Here is a 22,061-nt window from a genome sequence, read left to right as displayed (position 1 = left end):
TGAATATCAGATGTTCTGTCAATTCTGAGTATTGTTATTCTGTATTAAAATTCATTACCCTTCTCAAAACCATCTAACCAACTTGCCTCATCTGTGATAGGGTCACAACACATAGGAGGTGCAAACAAGAAAATGTCCAACTGGGTGCCACATTCTTATTGGTTTCACCTATCAAAAACTAGTTAAAATTTTCTTCCTCACTTTTTAAAATTCAGACTATTTGAACAAGTAGAATTTATTGATTACAAGCAGATGGCTGCCAAAGATAGGTATTTTTCAATTTTGTCATTCTCTAATGTACATCTTAAGTAATTCTAAGGATTAAAAAAATGCCCTCTTGGTTTTTGGAGAAAATCAACCTTCTCCACCTTTTTTTTCCCAACTGTAGAGGAAAAAGGTAAATTTTGGTGTCAAATACCTGAAATGAGTAAACATTACAAAACTGAAACTGCAGATGTTGAAATTAACACAAAAACATAGCATAAAGAATCTTTTAGTACTTTTGATTGTTGCAAGATATTTAATTACGCTATGTAAAGATATGGCACTATGATTGTTGGTTTAATAAAAACTAAATGGACAATAGCTATGCAGGAGGTATAGCATAGAATTCTGGACAGAGAAAGGCAGAGCCAACAGCAGAGGCAGAGGGAGTGAGACTCATGAAGAAGGAGAGGCGAAAGCCACTACTCACATGGCAGCATGTAGATGAATGGAAATGGGTTAAGTTTTAAGAGCTATTAGGACAAGCTTAAGCTATAGGTCAAGATTTATAATTAAAAATAAGTTTTCATGTCATTTTTGTGAAGTGATGGCCCAAACAAAAAGCCTGCTACAATTGATTTCTACTTGAGAGTTACCAGAATATATTTTTTGTTTTAATAAGTTAATAGCTTATTCCTTGAAATGAAGATAATGATCACAAATTGGTGGGAAACGTTTAATATGATTACATTTGAAATATTTTGAAATGTTTCATGAAAATTGAAAGGCTTTTATGGCCCGATAAGCCTCTCTGCCGATGCAATAATCTAAATCAGACCAAATCAAACCGAATTAGTAAAAGCCCAGGTTTAATGGATGTCAGCACTCCCAGGTGGCCTTCCAGGCTCCCCAGAGAGAGGAGAAAAGAGAACCAGAAAAGACCATGTGTTTGTTCTCTGGGGGCAGTTTAAATACCCTGTGGGAGTGGTCTTGAGTCTCTCTAGGGAGGGGTCACCCTTTGGTGGGCTTACTTGGAGATGGAGTTTGGACTGAGGCAACTCCCAGGGGAGGGGGATGGGATGAAAAGTTCTACCCACACATTCCAACTCCTTGGATATAGGGGTGCCAGGGAGCTGGCGTGACACTTCCAACCAAACAAAATGTTATGAACTTAGTGTCTAAAAACAGAAACTGAGGCTAAGAAAGGTTTACTATTCCACCCAAGTTCTTAAAGGGAAAGAGCTAATATTTACAACATATTGTAGCAGTACAAATTTCATCTAGTTTCTGTTATACTGCTTTAATTGAATAGAATTTCCTGAGTTGTTTAAAAAAAAAAAAAACAAAAAAAACAAAAAAACTCTTCCACCTGAATGTGTAACCCTTCTAACGATCTAGAAATCTATACAAATGGTTTCCTCACAGAAGACATTGGATAAGGTGATTCAATCTGCTTTGCCCTTCCAAATTTGTCTTTGATTTTCTTCTTTGGAGCTAGTATGGCAGAACATTAAGGAATACAGTTTTCAATACTGCTCCCTGGAGTGCTTGCAGAAAACCAGCCTCCAGTTGCCCTATCATATTGCTTTCCTTGCCTTTCTCTCTCTTGTCTCCAAATTCCTCTTGCTCCCTCTGTTCTCCACAAACCCCTTTGATATTTTTCTTCTAGGGTTCTGTCCCTAGCAAACTTTCCACTTGATGTGGAGCTATTTCCTACAAGAAATTCCAGGATATAAACAGTTATACCACCCTCAAAGACCATAGGCTCTAGCTCCAGCAAAAAGTCTTCTTAGCAACAAAGTGGTTCTGTTCTAATAAATGTCTCCCCTATTTGGGGAACACAATTCTTTCACATATTGTTCTTTTTTTCACATTAGCCCTTTAAAACACTTTGTCAAATAGTTTCTTGTTTTCCCTCCCATTTGAGAGAGAGTGTGAGGCAAGAATCCCCGTGGAAAAAAAAAAAGGCGAAAAGTTAGCCAAGTCACTGAACAAGGGGAAAGTTGAAGGGGGAAGGCCTTTAAGAAAACATTCTTAGTATGGATGGTTAACTAGCAACAGGGCATAAATGTAGGGCACAGGTGGTCAACACGTGTTTTGAGCAAAGGCAAACATTATCCAACAGACTGCGAATTCTTTAGAATATTGGCATTTGCTGTATATGCTCAGAGAACTAGCAAGAGGTTTTACTCTAGGCATTGTTTCTATTGTGTCAGGAAAACCTGACAGAAAATCCTGCCTGGTCTCTAGCAAAGACTGCACTCTAAGTCTATAGACACCCTAATGTATCTCTACAACCCACATTCTAACAGAGTCAAGAGAACAACACATGTTGCATAACACAGTGCCTACTGGTGTACACAATCCAGATTCTCCAGTATCTAAAAGAAGGTCTTTAACTAACAAAGGGATTTCATTGTGGTGATCAGCTGCTGTAGTATTAGAGAAAGTCGTTTCAGCCATTTTTAGGAACTAGAAAAGCATTGCTGCTTTCTTCATTTATTGCTCCAATCTGCCCTCCATACACACAGCTAAAAACCATTGCTAGAATGGCTCTGGCAGAGAGGAGTCCAGTAGTTTTAGCTATAAAGAAATGTCAGTGTGATCATCTTACAGAAATGCCACACCTGCCTGTCTGCTTCTAGACGCCTAAGACCCAGAATGTCTCCTGAATTAAAGAACAGAAACCCTCATTAGTTCAGCGTCTAGTGAATTAACAGAGAGAGACTAAGTGTGGTGGGATAAATGACTGTCATGTAAGTACAGTCCAGCCTTCAGTCTTCTGTCACGTAGCAGTTGCTTAAACGAATGCATTTCTCTGCCAGTATGCTCTTCTAGAGGGTACCACAGCTGCACCGAGAACTTCCATCTCAGTAGACGTAGCCAGGGAAAGGCTGGTGATGCCAAACCATGATTCAGTCAACAAGTTTCTCACAGTACATGGGCAAGGAATGCTGGAAGAACCAAGCAAACTCCAGTAGCTACTGGCAAGGTTTCCCTGAATAATTTGTCAGTCCATTATTTGTTGTCTACATGAATTCCCTTGATTCTAAGTATTTGCTTAAGGGTGTTGCGGTGTGGTGGTGACTGCTTGAAAAATGCTTCTGACAACAGACTTCCCATTCTCAGTTTGAAAAGGTGTTCTTGGAGAAGATGGAGGACCAAGCACATGAAGTTAAGTTCTTTTCCTTCCCCTGGACTCATTGAAATGAAAGGAACCCATTTTCAAAGATAATGAAACAATAACAGGGTGTACAAATAGGAAAGATATTCAGCAATGGCCCAGAAAGTTTGAAGTCCTTCTTAACAATACAAAGCAGATGATTAACAGGGGAAATAGAGGAGAAGAAAACAGAATCTAAATCTAGGGTAGAACATTTTCTTCCGAGAGCACTCCAGAAACATAAGTACTACATAGACTTAGGAAATACAAGAGTAGAAGATGGCCATTGTGTTTTCAATAAAAAGTTATAGATTCAGAAATACTCTTCTTTTTTCCTCTTTTTTAAATTTTAAAACAATCGTATTTTACATACCAGTCCAGTTTCCTCTCTCTCCTGTCTTTCTGTTCCCCTCACCTTTTTCCCATCCTCCCAAAAAAGAAAAAAAAAAGACCAGTATACACAGGGAACCAACCTTAAGTAGTGATATATGTTTTTGTATGGAAATATATGCATAAATAAAAAACAAAGCACTATTCAGGAAAAAATACTCGTCAACAAGCTCCTTTTCCAACCCACAACTGTCCCTCCCACTGACAGCCTTAAGTGTTTGGCATCTTAGATTTGTCATCAGGATTAATCCTGAAAACTGCACCTGCATTTTCAAGACAGGAAACTGCCAGCAAGAGAGGCTCTGGGAAGGCAGCAGTGTGGTGCTGGGTGGGTGGATTTTAGGGACCTATCTGGTTATTGAAGGGGAATTTGAGGCAGACTTCGATGTCATAATGGCTTTCTATGAGCCAAAGATCCTCCTTCCTGCTTCCACATTAAAATCTCTAGGGAGCAGTACTGTAGAGAATCACTGCTCTGAAGTGTTCCTTTTCCCCCTTGAGATTATAATTTAATTACATCTCTCCCTTCCTTTTCCTTCCTCCAATCTTTTCCATATAACCCTTCCCCTTGTCTGCTCTCCTTCAAATCCATGGCCTTTTAGTTTTACTAATTATTTTTAGAGGCATATATGTATTTTCATTATATATATATATATATATATATATATATATATATATATTACTAATAGAATCTGTTGACTCCATATAATGTTTATTTTTATTTTATTTTATTTTAGGGGTCTTTGAAACAGGATTTCTCTATAGCTTTGAATCCTCTCCTGGAACTCTCTCTATAGACCAGGCTGGCCATGACCTCACAGAGATCCGCCTGCCTGTGCCTCCCGAGTGCTGGGATTAAGGCGCCACCAATGCCTGCCATAATGTTACTTGTATTTGTGTTTCCAGGGCTGACCGTTTGGCACTGCACAACCAGTTGGTACGCTCTTCCCTGGGGAGGACATTGTCTCCTGCTCCCAAGCTTTCCTCCATTGCCTATAGTTCTTGTGGTAGGGTTGAGTTCTTATGGACTTTGCCCAGTTCTATTTGGTGTGTTCACTGGAGAAAAGTAAATATCAATTTATATAACTGCATGAAAGGAAAGGTATAGTTATACAAGTTGGGATGTGGGGAAAACTAGAGGGGTGAAGATAATTTAAAAGATGCCTATTTCAACATCTTTCATACCTCGTATTTCAAATTGATACTGATTAGTTTAAAGTTGAGTTAAGAAATATAGTTTTATCAAGATTGATAAATATAACAAATATGGAAAAAATAATGAAAATAAGAATTCTTGAACATAAGTTACAATTCTCATCATTCAAATAAAAGTAATAAAATAAACTAAGCACAGAATATATCTTTAAACTATCTAAATATCTGACACATCCTCTCATGTAATTTCTTAGATAACTTCAAGGTAGGTAGTATTGTTATCAATTTTATTTATCAGAAAACTGAAGCCTAAAAAGATCAAAGAACTTGCAAAAAAAAGTTACCAAATCAGAAAGTAACAGGAACAGAATTCAAACCCATATATTCTCCTTCCAAATTTCTGTTGTCAACCACCAAATTATCTCAACAGGGAAAGGGTCAACAGATGCAATTTAAAACACAAAGAAGGACTGGGGATGTGGCTCAGTGATAGAATACTTGCTGGGCATGCAAAGGGCCCTGGTCCAATCCTTGGTACTATAGAAAAGTAAATAAATACAACATCAAGAAAAAAGGCATTTTCTAGTTAATTTTAAAAATCCTGTAAAAAAAAATAGAAATCAGCAACCTGTGTCCTTTATTCACTGGACTCAAGCCCAGCTGGGTGTGAAGATGAGGATATTAAATCTATTTTTAGTTTAGTTTTTTGAGAAGCTGGAAGTGCTTTGCCATGTACAAAAACTTTTACATTAAAAAAAAAAACTAAAATCAAGTAAAGCTCTAAAGCTTTTAAATGCATTCAAAAAGTAGGAAACACACAAAACATTCCTAGTAATTGTTTTCGAAGGTGGGATAAGGCAGGAAACTATTACACATGTTTTCCAACCTCTCTGTGGACTTTTCAAATTTCCTACAGTTACTTTTGTCTTCTAAATTGTGGGAATCTCAATGAGTAGGTGACATTGTTGAAAACAGTAGGACTTGTTAATCCACGCATTGAAAAACAACTGCCTGGGATACCATTGGGGAACTCTGGTCTAGCTCGGTTTTTACCTTCCAGTGACCTTCCAAATCAACACTGATTCCTGCCTTCTCCATCCCTTTGTTTCTCTTCTCCCTCCACATGGCAAAGGAGACGCCTCTAAGTGGTTACATCAAGTAGTTTGTCACAGGTTGTACACTTTTCTTTTTAGTCTTTTAAATATCAGAATCAATTCCAGAACATTAGAAACAGCTTTTATCTGAGGCTTTCATGCAACGGATCCCAGATATGCTACATTTAGCGTGACCAAGATAACAAAAAGAAAAGCCTGCCTTCTTGAAAAACACTACAATTCCTCCATACAAGGCATTATTTATGGGTAGATAATTCATCTTGACAGCTTCAGAGGGATTGAATTTCTTTGGTAGTACGATTAAGGATACACTCTGCTGGTCCAGTTCAAGACCTAGGTTAATCCGAGACCTCTCACAGTTAATTGGGCATTTGATCAACCTAAAAAGGTGAATCTGAATCAACTTTCAGCATCAAAATTTCAAATGGAACGACTTACATAACCTTGACTTACACACGGGCCATGTAGCTCCACTTAATGGCTATGCTGTTAGGAACAGAGCAAGGAACTTCAGTGTTGTCTACCCCAGCAATGCAAATCAGAGACCACCACCCCTTCATTTGGAAAGAAATCATCAGAGGGACTCGAGGACAGTGCAAATAGTAAAGGCTATGGAGCTACTTGTACTTCGTCCTGATTTCTGTCACAACAGGGCTGCCTTGTCAGTTTGTACAGATATCTTATGTGCAGATTATGTTGTTTTATGTGAGCAAACTGCAATGTTTGTATGCTCTGGCTTTTGAAGCTAAGAGGAGAAATAAAGGCAGAGTTGGTGTCCATTCTGCCATTCTAATGTATACATGAAACTAGCAACTTGCCAGTTTAGAAAATGTCCATGTTCATATATTCCCTCCTCCCTCTTTTCGACTGGACTCCCGGAGCTCAGCCTGGTGCTTGGTTGTGAATCTCTGCACCTGGTTCCATCAGATACTGGATGAAGGCTCTATGATGATAGCTGGGGTAGTCATGAATCTGATTACAGGAGAAGGCTACTTCAGGCTCCCTCTCCACTATTGCTAGGAGTCTTAGCTGGGGTCATCCTTGTGGATTCTGGGAATTTTGAGCAGTGGAGGTCGGAATCATGATGGAGAAAATGAAGCTTGTGGAAACTCATAAACTCTAAACTGACAACTGTGGAGTCTCCATGGGACCGAACTAGGTCCTCCATATGTGGGAGGCAGTGGTGAAGCGTGGACCACTTAAGAGGTCTCTGGCAGTAGGACCAGAATCTATCCCTGGTGCATGAGCTATCATGTTGAAGCCCATTCCTTATGGTGGGATGTCTTGCTCAACCTTAATGCAGAGAGGAAGGGTTTGGTCCTGCCCCAACTTAATGTGCCAGACTTTGTTGATGCCCCATCAGAGCCCTTGCCCACTGGGAGGAGTGGATGTCAGGTGGGCATCTGGAGGAGGAGGCTCGGGAGTGGAGGAGAGAAGAACTGTGGTTTGAATGTAAAATGAAATTTAAAAGTATATAAATTAAAAAAAGAAAATGTCCCTGTGCTGATAAAACTGCACAAATGTTTTACTCACTAGACCATAAGGGGACTCAGAAATTCTTAGCTTTTGTGGGAAAAAAATGCAGTCAAGATTGAACTGCTCTAGAGATTAGTATTTTAAGGAAGGGAACTTCTTTGTATACCATTTACCAACACATTTGCGTCAGGACATATTGACTGAGCTTTCTAGTTGCCTAAAATTGTAATCTTAGAATCTAGGAATTTATATTTGATTTAAGAAATCAAGACTTGAAATACTGGCCTTAGATATTGTTGGAATGTTATCAGGTTCAGAATTATTAGATGCAACATCTTCAAGAAATATTGAAAATCCCCAAGGAAGATAATTTACATCCATGACAAGTGTTTAATTCAGAAATGTCTTATTTAGAATATTCTCATAGGCCAGGCGGTGGTGGTGCACACCCTTAATCCCAGCACTCAGAAGGCAGTGGCAGGCAGATCTCTGTGAGTTGAGGACAACAAGAGCTAGTTCCAGGACAAGCTCTACAGCTACAGAGAACCCTGTCCTCAAAAAACAAAAAACAAAAACCGAAACAAAAACAAAAGATATTCTCATGAATATTTGTAGCAGTAATATCTTTTTTAAAAAAATCAGTGTTTAGGTGTGCATTTAAAGTACTGGCTTTCCTCATGCTATTTCCATATGCAGGTGTCATTATTCTTTGTTCACATTCATTCTCCACTAGCCACTGCACTTTGCTTCTCCTCCCTCTTCCCGTTAGTTCTCTTACTTTCTTTCCTCATGCCCTTTTTTGCTTTCTTATTATATGTATTCCATTACCTTCTCTACATCCTATGTCGTCCCTTAAGATCTCTTTCTCTCCTGTGATTGATCCCATGTCTAGTATTATGACATACAAACACACAAACTCATAAACATACACAGATATTTCATTTAAATCTGGCTTCCTCATATAAACCTGTGTAAGTCTGACTTACGTTGCCTAACGTAATGATTTTGGGTTGCACCTACATTCCTGAAAATGTCAGATTTCATTTTTCTTTAAGGCAGTATACAATTCGACTATAGATAAATGTGTATTTATCACGTTTTCTTTAAGAATGATTGCATCTATTGTTGGATATCTAGTTTAGTTACATTTCCTGGCTCTTGTGACTAGTGAAGCTGTAATCCATGTAAACAAAGATTTGCAAATTTCTCTGGGGTATGATGATTTAGGAGCTTTCTGGTTGATATCCTCTGCAAGTTCATTGTACTGAGGCTGTCATGCAAGTAAAGAATATCAAGGAGTTTCATAGAGCTGGCTACAGGTCTAAGGGTGTGATGTAAGTGCCTAAATTGACAGTTCCCTAGTCATACAGTTTCCCAAAGTGTGCATTTCTTCTATAGCAAGGATTTGGTGAAACGTTCAATTTCTTTCTTTTCTTACACCTAGGGTAAAAGGCATAGGATTTGTGCAGCAGCTAGAAACTACATTGAGTAACGCTGGATTCCTTCTTGAAAGAGTCCCAAGGTCCTCAGAGTATATATTGAGAAATGTTTTATAGTTTACTCAAGTTTAAATGTTCCTAATTTTTATAAATATCTATAACTGATTCCTGTGGGTGTAGCTCAGTTCCTCTTACATGAGGCCTTTGTATCACTCAAGTATACTAAAACAGTAGTTTTCCAAGAATATGACAGTGGACCTGCATGTCTAAAACACTTAAGAGCGAAGAAACACACAGTTTGTGTTTTCACTACTCCTGGCTTTCTGCCTCTGGATAATTTTCCAACACTAGGAGAAGGGTGTACAGCCCAAGTATATAGCAGCAGTCTCACTACAGGAAGTAAAGAGAAATTGGAGTTATGCATTGGTATTGTCACTGAAATTTAGGGGGTGGGGTGGGGCTGGGCTTTTAAGCTCTGTGGTAGTACGCTTGGGTTTTTTTTATCCAAATCTTTAGGTTTTCATTGTTCAGGGACTATGTTAGAAAACATTGGTTAAAAGACTTGAGAGCTAGAGAGTTCAGAATATATGTTGTGCTGAAAAATAGACTGGAGTGGTTTTGCCGAAGAAAACAAGCTTTGAAGAACATGCCAGAACATTCACTATGGATATGAGGATGACTACGTTTAGGAATAAGAACTACAAATGGAAGAGTGGGGGCTGTTTGTAGCCCTTTCTATCACAAACAAAACATAAAACTAACAATGTTTTCTCCTGAGGGGTCTTTGATCTTAGTTGACATGTTTTTGGTTTTTGTTTGTTTTAAGGTTTACAGTGCTAGGAATGAATTCCCTGCTGTGGATGAAGCTCAAGCTCAATCAGGAAAAGCTGGTTAATGTCCATAGCTATAGTACTACTATTTCACAAAAGGACATAGCTTGCCTAGTAGATTGGTCTCATACTTAATAAGGTTCACAGCCAATAAATCCTGCCTCAGTCTCCTAAGTGCTAGAAATACAGACACACAGCAACACATCCAGCTGGTAGTCTAGGAATTTTACTGTTTTGCAGAAACAAAACATACCTCGTCGAAAGAAGATAACAGAACTCAGATTGTCCTGAAAAGTATCATCTACAGTGTCCTAGCACAAAATAAATTAATAGATATATGAAAACCAGGAGAATGCAAACAATGTATTAAAAAATTATTGGGAGATATAGAAATTATCTGGCCATTAAAATTATCAAGAATGGGTTTTTCGGGTTTCTCTGGTGTCGTCCTGGCTGTCCTAGAATAACCTAACCTTGATCTCAGAGATCTGCTTGCTTTGCCTCCCAAGTGTTGCATAAAAGGTATGCGCTACCACCACCTGGTAATGACAAGAAAACATTTTAAACACTTATTATAAGCATTAGTCTTGGAAATTAAAGAAAAAAAAGGGGAAATTCTGTAAGAGAAATAAAAACTTCACCAAAGGGAAAACAAACTTTTAAAAAGAACCAGATGAAACTGGGGGTGGGTGTCAAAAAGTATAAACAAACAAACAAAACTAGAGATAGTCAATTTCTTTACAGCTTATCAGAAGAAGGAAGCAATAAAAATAAAAAGTTATAACATCCTGTACATGAATCTGTCTCAGTCACTATAGATACAATTCTGATTGCTTAAAAGTCACAAATAAGTAGTCAATGTCTATTCTATTGAGTAACACAGAAAAAAACATTTTGACCATTATACAAAATTCTATAGGACATTGATTCAATGCAATTCTGGAAACACAATTAGTATATATGTATGAATGTATGTATGTATGTATGTATGTATGTATTTATGGAAGAAATTTGCAATCATATTTTAAAATTTATTTAGGAAATCAAAAGACTTCCTAATAGTGAGAATAATATCGGAAAAGAAAAGAAATACTAAAGGACTTTAAGACCTTATAGAACTTAAGACTTTATAGTGAACACCAAAATGTGACACTGACATCAAGAATAAAACCAAATAGATCACTGGGAAAGAGAGTGGTCATATATAAACTCACATACGGTATTTCAGGGACAGTACAAAACAATTTACTGGAACAGAGCAGTAAATTGGAACAAAACAAATGACACTAGAATAATTGAGTATCCACATGGAAAAAAATCCTCCACTATCATAGTATCTCGTGTAGCAAACAGAAACAGTACAGAACACGTCGCATAGATGTATAAAGCCACAGCATCTTCTTACAGAGAACATAAAAACAATGTTGCCATAAGGAATATTGCTATTTACTTAGTCAAAATAAAAAATTTCTGCTCATCAAATGACAACACTAAATGAAAAAAGCAGCAGAAGACTGAATGAAATATTTACAATGTATGATAAATAATATCTATATATAAATTATATATAATTTCATATATATATACACACACATATACTATATGTGTGTGTATATATATGAAAGAATTTGTGTGTCAGTCATAAAACAAAGACCTATCTAGGAAAACTGATAAAACCTTAAAAATAAAATTCATGAAAGATAGCTGATTAGGCAATAAGAACACAAAAGGATACTCAGAAACATCCGCTTTTGCAGGAAAATGAAAATTAAAAAACTATATTGGGACAACTTTTGACCTACTAATTAGAATTGGTAAGGAAAAATAATGATAATGAAAAAGTTGGAAAGCATATAGAATAATGGGTCTTCTCAACCTTCCTAAAAGCTGTTGCCCTTTAATATAGTTCCTCTGTTATGATCCCCAACCCAACAAAATTATTTTTGTTGCTAACTTGTACTGTAATTTTGTAATAAAACGTAAGTATCTGATATGCAGGATGGTCGTTAGGGTAACCCCTGTGGAAAGGATCATTCTAACCCTCAAGGAGGTCGTGACTCATAGGTTAGAAATCAATGACATAGAGGCAACCAGAAATGCCCATAACTTTAGTAGTTGGAGGCAAAAGATGCCATAAATAGTTGGAAAGTTTATTCAGAAATTCTTATATACTTAAACATATCTCCCCCATAACAGATACTATCCACCTGTATGCAGTTATCCAAGATTTGAAAACATTTGTTCACAAAGACTTCTTTAAGAATGGCATGACATCTTCAATGATAACGATCAAAATGTAAGACTAAGCCAAAAGTCTACCATAAAGAGTATAATAAGTAGCTCTGTATTCATAAAATAAATTAGTACTCAGCAGTAAAAACTGATGAATGAGTGAATTAGTAGGCACATTTCACAAAATAACTGCCTATGCTTACAAAAATCAGATCACATTTACTCAGTGGTGATAAGGATAACATGGAGAGATTGAGGGAATTTTCTGGCGTCAGAAATATTCTATATTGTGCTAGGAATATGTGAAAGTAGACATGCTTTTCATGGAATGGCACACTGAAGGCCTTAGCTTTCCTATAAATGTAAAATTATAATTTTTCTAATTCTTGTAACTCACTAAAGTTGATTTTAATAATATATAGATTCGAAGCAATAAGTAGTTGAATTATCAACAAATTCATAAGACAAAGAAGACAGGAAAGGAGATAAATAGCAATGGGAAACTATAAGTAGAAATTGCAAAACAGTAAACTAGTCATTTTTAATTAATAATAATTATATTAATAATAATGCTATAAATAACAAATTAAGCATGTCAGTTAAAAGATAGATGTGTACAGGTGAGTTTCTTAAGTAATTAACAACATACTATTTAAGAGACACACTTTAGCCTAGTGGTGGGGGTGCAAGCCTTTAATCCCAGCACTTAGGAGGCAGAGGCAGGATAGAACACTTAGTTCAAGGCCAGCCTGGTCTACAGAGCAAGTTCCAGGACAGCCTGGGCTACAAAGAGAAAACCTGTCTCAAAAAACCTAAAACCAAAACAGAGAACGAGAGGGAGAGAGAGAGAGAGAGAGAGAGAGAGAGAGAGAGAGAGAGAGGCAGAGAGAGACTTTAAACATATGGACACATACACATTGCTGTATAATTTAAAAAATACATAAATGCAGTCACCATTACTATAACCAAATATCAGAGAATGTAGCCTTGAAAAAAAGAGAAGGAAAATCATCATAAGAGAGTACTAATTATGTCACTGGTGAGGGTAGGATATCCTGTGTCTTACCCAAGGCTCACAGATAAACAAGACTATATTATAATGACAAAAGCTTCAATTCATCAGAATGACAAAGCAAGCATAAGGCCTTGTTTACTTAATAATCTGTCTTCCAAATAAACAAAGAAATATTGATACAAATAAAATTTTGAGAAAATTTACATAGTTATAGGAATTTTTGGTTTGTTTCTTGGTGCGGTAGGTAGCTTTTAATTTTTAAATTACATTTATTTATTTATGTTCATTTATGGCTGTGCACAAGAATTGAAGTCAGTGGATATCTTATAGAAATCCATGATTCTTTCCTACCACTTTGTGGGTCCAGGGGAGGTACTTCAAGTGGGCAGCCTGGCAGTAAGGCTGTACCCCCGAACGATCTCGCCATTCAAGGGGAGGTTGTTCATTTGTTTTTATTCTGGGAATAGAACCCAGGCCCTTGACAGTGCTAAATGTATTCTGTGTGCTTCCGAGCTTGACTCCCAACTCCCCATGGTGGGAGATGTTTATCTCTATTCTGATAATACTGATCAGAACAAGAAGATAAGATACTAATAAGATTATGGAAGATTTAAATAACTTGATCGAATTTACATAACAGAACACTGCTGTGTGAAGTCCTTCTGTATATGTGTTGCTTTTATTGGTTAATGAATAAAGAAGCTGCCTTTCCCTGTGATAGGGCAGAGTAGAGCTAGGTGGGGAAAAATAAACTGAATGCTGGAGAAAGAAGGAAGAGTTGAGAGAAGCCATGTAGCCCCACCAGAGACAGATGCCAGACAGAACCTTGCTGGTAAGCCACAACCATGTGGCAGTACACAGATTAATAGAAATGGGTTAATTTAAGATATGAGCTAGCTAAAAAGACACTTTAGCTATTGACCAAACAGTATTACAAATAATATAGTTTCTGAGTGATTACTTTGTTGTCTGGGCAGCCAGGCCAAACAAGTGGCTTCCTACTACAAACACTACATCTAACTACTGTTAAATACACATTCTCTAAATGTGAAAATTAACACTGATCAAAATAGATGAGATGTTAGATCTTAAAACAATAATCAGTAGATTTTAAAAGGCTAAAGCACTAAAATAGAGAAAGAAGAATCAGTTAAATTAAATGCTCAACTTTGAAGGGAAATTAAGTAAATCTATCCAGTCTGGAAATAGATGGACAGGCATTCACAAAAGAAAGAGAGAGGGGGGGGGGGTAGAACAGAGAAATAGAGAGAAGGAAATAATTTAAGATATCTTGAATGAAGTTATCCAAGAACTACAAGACAGGCATCATTAGATCAAAAGTTTCCAATGTGTTCCCTGCATAGTTAGGGAAAAAAATGCCTCTGTGTCTCTCTGTCTCTGACCCTGTCCCTGTCTCCTCTCTATCTCTATCCCTCACACACATGCACACACACTCACACACACACATAAATGCAGTTAAATTATTGTAAAATTTCAGTTCCCTGGGAATTAAAAAGTTCCTAAAAGTGTACAAATTTAAAGATATCAAGTCACTTAAAACAAATGAGAACTAAGATGTCTCAGTTTTTGCTACAGCTCTGAATACTTGGGAAATGATGGTATTTGAACTGAAGGGAACTTTATTTTTCTACCAAAAATCCTATTCACAGTCAAAGGATCAATTCAAGGAAACCTCCTACTCCCATGAACCTTTTCACAGGAGACCCATTAAAGATGAGCTTTAGCAACAGAAAAGAATAAACAAAGAATAATCAGTCATAGTATTCAGGAAATGTATCTAAGCTAAAGGACCAGTCAGTGATGACAACCCAGAGAGAACAATTGCAGTTTGAAGCAGTTGGCCAGCTGATGTAGCAAGATTTTCTCCTGGATCCAAAGGGTCAGGATAAAAGATCTTTGGGGAAAAACCTAGAAAGACACTTCAGGGAAGGCATTGAAAAGTGAAAGAATAATTTACTATTAACTATGGGAAAAAAGCTGCTCAGCACGCACGGTGCTGCCCAACTTTGCTCTCAAGTGAGCAATTTTTTGAGCATCTATAATAATGTAAACACTGCTCACTGATTTGAATAAGAAGAATGTTCTGAGTACACAGGGAGGTCTGGGACTCCGAAATGGCAACAGAGGATAAGAATGAAATCCCAGTGTCTTGTGTTTGGGAATAAATAGGTAACACATGGAACCAAAATACTAAAAGCAATGGAATACACATATTATTGAAAGTGACGAAGCAACAAGCTAAAAGGTCCAAAGAAACTGAGCCCGAGGAACGGAGAGTAGGCAAAACTGAACGGAGAACGACCATTTCCCATAGGCCTACATGTTTGCTTGTTTACTTGTGCATTGAGCTCTTGTTATTTCTGTTTTCTCATTCACAAATATAGATAGAAAAATCATTGATTTTTTTAAAAAAAATAGTAAGATAAATATTAGAAAAAAAAACCTGGTGACCAGAAAACAATCCAGGAAAGCCTCTAATGAAAAAGAAGTTGAATCAATAAAGACGGTCTTTGAACATGAGATTCTCTATGTGAAAGTGAAGATAACTGGAATTCATACAAACCACATCCAACTGGCTTCACAGATACTGTGAAGAAAAGTGCCTCGAGGACAGGGAATTCGAAGTTAAAAATATGAGTTTTAAAAAAGAAAAAAAAATTTTCAATGAAAAGGTTGAGAGGTAAAGCGATGGAAATTTCCTATCCTTCATGTATATACAAAATAGAGATGGAAAATAAGAAAAAATAGAACAAAGATAGAACAGTGCAGAGAAAGATCATTTCTCTATACATGAAAGTGACATTCTATAAATTAAAATGTTCTAAATCTACTTGCCTTAATGATTTTAAGAATTCCTAGTAAAAACAATTAGGCCCGAATGAGTGAACTGTGATTGGCATAAAATTTATCAAAATCAGATTCTAGAAGACAATAGAAAAATGCCTATAATGTTCTGAGGACACGTGTTTTCATCCACAGTTTTAAACCAAGAGAAATGTATCTATTAAGGGAATAGAATGAAGGCATTTTTCAGATAAGAAGAGACTAAGCAGGCTTACTTCACTTAACTCACTTAAAAATCAGTGTGGCAAAATGAAAGAAGAAACAGAGAAAAAGGAAGTGGGATCAAAGAAAAAGTAAGGAAAGCTTGGAATCTCAAGAAGTCGTTGATCAGTCACTGTAAAGTAATGCAGCAGGTATGGGAAAATAAAAGGGGTCTCTCAGAGAATGCTCACTAGCACTGATGTGCAGTAAGCCAGGGCAGTGGGGGCCATCGGTCACAGTTGTAGGCTATAAGAAGAGGCAATTTAAAACACCCAAATTTAATCTAAAAAAAAGCAACAAAAAATTATCCATCTCCAAAGAACTCTTTTGGCAACCTTTCTAAAGAATTGTTGTATTTGTTTTGTAGTCAGCATGATTGGATCCACCCCTGCCCCCCCACCTGGCCCCGGCCAGTAGATATGTCAATGGCATCTAGCAAAAACAAATGGGAAAGGTTAACACTAATACTATAATTAAATGTTTAATAGGTTGAAAATATTAGAAAAAAATACATAACAAGCCAGGCGGTGGTGGCACTATCTTTTAATACCAGTACTTGGGAGGCAGAAGTGAGTTGATCTTTGTGAGATCGAAGCCATCCTGGTCTACAATGCAAAGTGCAAGTTCCAGGACAGGCTCCAATGGTACAGAGAAACTCTGTCTCAAAAAAACAAAACAAAACAAAAGAAGAATGAAAAATGGAATATTATCAAGTACATTAGAGAATAGAAATGGTACAATTTGAATTTGATCTGTAGCATATTCTCCATTGATAAGAGGAACAACTATTTAATAATTGAATTTGGCTATACAATGAACATGGTAGTTATAATGATAGAAGCAATCACATGTTACTTAAATATGAGTGCCTAACAGGATGCAAATATTACTAATTACTTAAGTACAATTATTTAACACTATATAAAAATAAAAGCATGGCTCACACAGGTTAAGACATAGCTGCTGACAAGGAGTGGGAGCAGGAAGAGGGTGTGTCAATGTATCGATCTTACCAAGTGATGTCAGCAGACAGGGAATTAGAGGAGGTTGAGCTACATTGCAAAGGCAACTAGGTGTGGAGCCGAGAATACAGATATAAACTATTCTGAGAGGAGCATTGACTAGAAGGGTATAACTAGCATAACAGTATATTAATAGAAAATATCTCAAGGTAATTAGGATTTCATTACATTATCCTATTACTTGGGGATATGAAAAAACCTATGAGAAAAATTTAAATGTTTGGAAAGAGATTGCAGCTAAGGAGGAAGATTGAGGGTAATGAGGTGTGGGCAGGGGAGAATTGCTTTTCCTCTTTTTTTTTTTACTATAAACTTCTCTATGCTATTTGATCCTTTGATTATGTATTCAACCTATTACTGTGCTAAACTTATTTAAAGTTTTAAAAAATGAGTAACTTTGAAGAATTTTATAATAAACTCTTTTAGAATAAAAAATATACTCTCTAGTCTGTAGTATGCTGTGTTAACAATTTATGGAGCTGGGCAAACGGTTAAGCTGATAAACCACTGGCCATACAAGCAAGAGGATAAGAACTGGGATCCCTAACAACCACGTAAATACCATGTAGGAATGGGAGTCCGCCTGGCATTCCAGTGCTCAAAGAAGGATGATAGGAGATCCCTGAGCTAGCCAGACCTTACCAGTGAGCTCTCAATTTGACTGGTCGACTCTGCCTCAGTGAAGAAGGTAGAGAGCGACCTCAAGGAAGGTTCTTGACATCAACATTGAACCTACACAAACACACATTGTAGGCTTTCATGTGTGCCTCCAAACACCCAAACGCTGATAGACATAAAAACATATGCCCCACACAAAAACACATACAAAACAATGTTGTAGGAATTTAGCAGAGTTACTATATCTGGGTAGACAGTAGAATGGACAGCTGGTTTTTAGAAGTGCTTTGACCTCGAAGAATCCTTGTAGAAAACAGTAACTGTTTTCCAAGATTCGTAGAATTGTTTTGCTGCAGGGGACATTGCAGCCATCCCATGGCTTTGGTCACAAGATACCTCAGGCACACCTGAGGGGCCTGTATTATTATTGTGTATTGTAAATGATACATAATAAAGGACTAGACTCATGGAGACATGTGATGCTCTCCTTCAGTAAGAGATGTAAATTATATTCGGGACCTTGTTACAAGGAAGTACTTTGTGTAACAATCCATAAATATGCCTTTGTATGGCTCTTTGGGGTTCAGTCCATCAGACAGGCTGGACCTTCCTGCTGCCACATAGGCCTTTAAATTTCATCATGGGGTACCTTCTTCAACTGACTGAAGCTACACAATGTGCACCCTGACAAAACAAGTTTTGAAAGAATTTACTAAAGTTCCATGTAAGGGATAGAGTGCAACTCTGCAGCCAAGATAATCATGTGTTTAGAAGACTATTTCTCTTTGTCTGAGTTACTCAACTACTGATGCTAAAGAGCAATTACGTCTCTATAACCATACAAGTTCACGATGGGATTTCATTGTAGCTCAAAGAGACAAGAACTCATAACTTGAAATACCCAAAGTGGGATAGTGGCATATGTTGTACCATCATTGATAGTTAGAAAGAAACCATATATTCTTTTCCTTAAGAGCCTCAGAGAAATTAATATACCTTAATATGAATTATAGGGAGCAAGCTAACTGGCCATCTCTTTAAGATAACATTTGGGTAGCCATTTTAGGTAAAGGATTTACACTGTAAAAATCAAGATTCTATTATTATATCTAAAATAATCACTTTATTTAAAATAATTTCTAAAGAATGAGTTTGTACAATATATAATTCTCAAATTTCTTCACAAGGAATCTTGTTTTTATAACTCTAAAAATCTTGGTGTTGAGTACCGCTTAATCACACAATACACAAATTCATTTCAAATCTATTTTCTAGATATAAAACTGCTCTGTAACTAACATTCCTCTAATTTTATTACATAGCCACTGCCACTAATAGGAGTGAAAGGAATGAGGACACATCTAACAATGTCATGGGTCAAGGTTTTACCCTTAGAATGTCTACAATCTGACTTGGAAGTATGTAATTTATATAAACAATGTCTTGCTTTAGTCCTTTCCCCACACTAAAAACTTAATTTAGGAATAATTTACAGACCTGCTGTCTACCATAGAATGGTACCAGAAGCACATGCTACTGGCTGCTCTCTCTACATGCCTTTCTCTCTAAAACATCCTTTCGTAGCTTGTTTTGTTATCAACTGGGCTAATTGTCTTTTGTTTTTTTTTTCTTTTTTGTTTCAATATCTCCTTTCCCCCTACCAATCCCAGCAGTTCTCAACCTGTGTGCTGTGACACTTTTCAGCTTGGAGAGGAAGGGGTATCACATAACAGGTATCCTGCATATCCGATATTTGCATTATGATTCCCAACAGAAGCAAAGTAACAGGAAGCAGCAATGAAAATAATTTTAACGTTAGAGGGTCGTAGCATTAGGAAAACTTTAGGTCTACCACTGGCAACCACGGCATTACTAATTGTACCCAATCAGTAGCATTGTTTCTTTGTTGAAGAAAAAACTTCTGATATTTTAGTTAGCACATCAAAATTCGTCCTCAATTTTCAGATTTCAGTTTTTCCCTGCTGTAGCCTGACTCTGCTTCTAAGTGGCACCACTCTAAATGTCTCTTATTAATGATTTTCAGTATGCAAATGTGACTTGCCTTCCATGTTCAGCATGAGATGTGAGAAATAATTCAGGGGCTTAAGAACATAAACTTGAAAGTCTAGGCATGACTTGGCAAACAAAGTCCAAATGGGATGTTTATTAGGAAAGCCCAGTCCTTCTGAAGGAAGATGCCAGTGATGCGAGGAAATGGGCCCACGGGCTGAAGGAGCCCACTCTTCTAGTTCTGTTTGAAGAGGTTAATTGAGGGAATACCTCGAGAATGCATGCTCTGGTCTCTTCTGTTTCTAAGAGGCAAAATGCATTTTTCGGGCACTTGTCTGAAAAGAAAACTCGTAGACAGCCTAAGCACACCTGCTTTGTCTAAGTCCCACAACGATAATTTCATTTTCCAACAGACAGTAGACTTGTTTTTGTGGATACCACCCTAAGTATATGCGGCCACTTAGTTTTCCTAACTTAACAACTGATCGTGATTTAAAAATGAGATTGGTTTTCTGCTACAATAGCAGAGCCTGGCTTCTCACTTAATAACTGCCTTCTCATTTAATAACTATACAGAGGTCGCACAATATTGTCTACGACAACCACCTCTGCCCAAAAAGAACACTGAGCACACACAGTCGATTCTTAATTAACTCAGGTCATAGGAGAAAGGCAAGGTAGGGATTAAGTCTAATTCTCCAGGTAAATCCTACAATGCACTTTTAGCCACTCAGTTCTACCTCTTTCCTAATCACGGGATTTATGCGGACCCTTGATAATTAGGTAAATGCAGAGATTTACGTTACACTTCCTTTCTTAGCCCTAATGAGCAAAGAAGTGAGGAGGGGGAACCAAGAAGAGAGGTATTATCTGCTAATAGGGCAGATAGTCACTAGGTCTGAAAGTTTCCGCGAGTTTATTATTAAGACTATAAATTAGGAGTAGAAGTAAATAAATAAATAATGAATGTCAGATGAGTAAGTTTCACTGCATATTTGTATCTAGTGTGTGAAATATAACCAGCAACTATGTTGTGCCTTGTCCAGATCTACTAATTTCGGCAGAGTTAATCATGATATTGTCTTATCTTCCTTTGAAATTTTTCAAATCTCAAAGTTCAGTTTCTCATATAGGAAACAGGGCTTCAAATTGTGCCATGGTGAGTTTGAAGAAAGAGTAATAATTATCAAAGCAGCTATTTTGTACAAAAGTTTGCACAATCACACTGCTGGTCATTTAGCTATGCTCCATAGACCATTCCGGGCTCCATCCAGTAAGTTTTCCCTGGGAAAGTTGCATCCATAGTCTCCGATTCTTAGCCATGTGAATGCCCCTGTAGATAAGGCTCACCCTGCAACCTTCTGCAGCAGTTGGGAGTAATCGTAGGCCAGAATGCTGTTTTCTCTGCCCAGTGCAAACAAGCAATGAAAACTACTGTCTATGGGAGGGGGTGCGTTGGCAAATAAAGAAATAGTCATTGTTTCATTTGCAATGGTCCTCTCTCTTGGCCCCCTTCACTGTTTATCTGTAAAATGCAGCAGATGGACGAGGTGCTCTCTCAGGTACCATCCAGGAGTCTGAAATTCTTCTCATAAAGCTTGCCAGTTTTACCCTTTTTATTCTTTCCTTGGAGCTTTGCTCTCAACAGAAAAACAAAACATCTGAAGTCAGCTCAAATGGCTGAATAGGAAAAATCAACATAGTCTTTTCCCTCTCTCTGGGTACTTTTATCATCCCCTATAGACAAAATGCTGGAATTAACGTGGATGCAAGTTATAATTTCTATATTCTAGACCAATATCTTTGTCTGGTGATCTTACAAATTTTCCAAGGCGAGTCCTTATGGCAAGGTAAACTTGAAAGTAGGCCAGCAAGATGTGTTAACAAGTAGAAGTGTGTGTCGCACAGGCCTGACTACAGCCTGAGTTCAATCCCCACAACTCGTGATGGAAGGAGAGAGGCGGCTCCCCAAAGTTGCCTGTCTTTCTCATCTCCACATGCACATTTTGGCATTCACGTAACTGCTCTCTGCTCTCTGAGGGCACGCACAGGTGCAAGCACACATGAGTGTACACACACACAAACACACAAGCGCACGTGTGCACATAAAATCAAATGTAAATTAAAAATAGAACTGAAACAAATAAAATATTACTGTGTAACAGTGACTGAGAATGGTCTTGAGGACAAATATTTTTCCACCATAAAATACAGTTGTTATTTGTTACTTACAGATAAGATACACACTCAGAAAGAACTGATCACTGTTATCTATATTCCAGAATAAATCAACAGTGAATTTCTAAGAAGAGTTCAGGCACAACAA

This window comes from Arvicola amphibius, chromosome X (assembly GCF_903992535.2).
Source record: "Arvicola amphibius chromosome X, mArvAmp1.2, whole genome shotgun sequence".
Lineage (NCBI taxonomy): Eukaryota > Metazoa > Chordata > Mammalia > Rodentia > Cricetidae > Arvicola > Arvicola amphibius.
This window is presented reverse-complemented; position numbering follows the sequence as displayed.